This window comes from Schistocerca nitens, unplaced genomic scaffold (genome assembly GCF_023898315.1).
Source record: "Schistocerca nitens isolate TAMUIC-IGC-003100 unplaced genomic scaffold, iqSchNite1.1 HiC_scaffold_64, whole genome shotgun sequence".
Taxonomy (NCBI): domain Eukaryota; kingdom Metazoa; phylum Arthropoda; class Insecta; order Orthoptera; family Acrididae; genus Schistocerca; species Schistocerca nitens.
In genome coordinates, this window is record NW_026045612.1 from 17,501 (window position 1) to 19,368 (window position 1,868).

The 1,868-nt window shown below is 56.2% G+C and overlaps 1 non-coding gene across 1 annotated transcript in view; it reads right to left on the bottom strand.

Annotated features, from left to right (window-relative positions):
• The window catches only part of LOC126217157 (small subunit ribosomal RNA), a 1,907-nt gene extending 630 nt beyond the window's left edge, over positions 1 to 1,277 (bottom strand). The window contains exon 1 of the ribosomal RNA XR_007542358.1: positions 1 to 1,277. This exon is cut by the window's left edge and continues 630 nt beyond it. This is a non-coding gene — a ribosomal RNA (small subunit ribosomal RNA).
• Positions 1,278 to 1,868: the final 591 nt, after the last annotated feature.

Consider the following 1,868-nt stretch of genomic DNA (forward strand, 5'->3'; position numbering starts at 1 on the left):
AGCCGCAGGCTCCACTCCTGGTGGTGCCCTTCCGTCAATTCCTTTAAGTTTCAGCTTTGCAACCATACTTCCCCCGGAACCCAAAAGCTTTGGTTTCCCGGAGGCTGCCCGCCGAGTCATCGGAGGAACTGCGGCGGATCGCTGGCTGGCATCGTTTATGGTTAGAACTAGGGCGGTATCTGATCGCCTTCGAACCTCTAACTTTCGTTCTTGATTAATGAAAACATACTTGGCAAATGCTTTCGCTTCTGTTCGTCTTGCGACGATCCAAGAATTTCACCTCTAACGTCGCAATACGAATGCCCCCGCCTGTCCCTATTAATCATTACCTCGGGTTCCGAAAACCAACAAAATAGAACCGAGGTCCTATTCCATTATTCCATGCACACAGTATTCAGGCGGGCTTGCCTGCTTTAAGCACTCTAATTTGTTCAAAGTAAACGTGCCGGCCCACCGAGACACTCAATAAAGAGCACCCTGGTAGGATTTCAACGGGGTCCGCCTCGGGACGCACGAGCACGCACGAGGCGGTCGCACGCCTTCGGCTCGCCCCACCGGCAGGACGTCCCACGATACATGCCAGTTAAACACCGACGGGCGGTGAACCAACATCGTGACACAAATCCAACTACGAGCTTTTTAACCGCAACAACTTTAATATACGCTATTGGAGCTGGAATTACCGCGGCTGCTGGCACCAGACTTGCCCTCCAATAGATACTCGTTAAAGGATTTAAAGTGTACTCATTCCGATTACGGGGCCTCGGATGAGTCCCGTATCGTTATTTTTCGTCACTACCTCCCCGTGCCGGGAGTGGGTAATTTGCGCGCCTGCTGCCTTCCTTGGATGTGGTAGCCGTTTCTCAGGCTCCCTCTCCGGAATCGAACCCTGATTCCCCGTTACCCGTTACAACCATGGTAGGCGCAGAACCTACCATCGACAGTTGATAAGGCAGACATTTGAAAGATGCGTCGCCGGTACGAAGACCGTGCGATCAGCCCAAAGTTATTCAGAGTCACCAAGGCAAACGGACCGGACGAGCCGACCGATTGGTTTTGATCTAATAAAAGCGTCCCTTCCATCTCTGGTCGGGACTCTGTTTGCATGTATTAGCTCTAGAATTACCACAGTTATCCAAGTAACGTGGGTACGATCTAAGGAACCATAACTGATTTAATGAGCCATTCGCGGTTTCACCTTAATGCGGCTTGTACTGAGACATGCATGGCTTAATCTTTGAGACAAGCATATGACTACTGGCAGGATCAACCAGGGAGCTGCGTCAACTAGAGCTGAGCAGCCGGCCGCCCGGGAGTGTGTCCCGGGGGCCCGCGCGAACACGCAAGCGTCCGCTCAATTATTCTGCAAACAGGAGGAGGCTGGGCTCCCCTGCACGATACACCTCGAAACCCTCTCAGGTCCCGGCGGCGCGCAGCGCCGTCCTAAGTACTTGGTCGGGTTCGAGAGAGGCGCAATCGCCCGGAGATAGGCGAGTAGACGCTTTCAGTGCGACCACCCGTGCTCCCAACTGAGCTTGCCGCTGCCGACAGAGGCCCGGGAGCGTGCTGTCGTGGTGTTGCCGGCGGGAGACAACACGCGGCCACAAACAGTGACCGGGCAGCTCCAACGCCAGCGCCACAGAGGGGCAGAGCCCCACTTGGGTGCCAAAGCGAACTCTCCCAGCACAGCGCACGCGCCAACACATCCGCACAGCTGCGATACAAACCACCTGCGAGAACCGCGGGGGCGACCGAGCAGCAGACGGCGTCGCGGCGCCGAGTGCCGGGCGGCGGCGCATCCTCAACGCACACAGTCCTCAATCGGACCAGCACACTGCAGATGTCCACCGCGCTTCGCACCGGGCCCG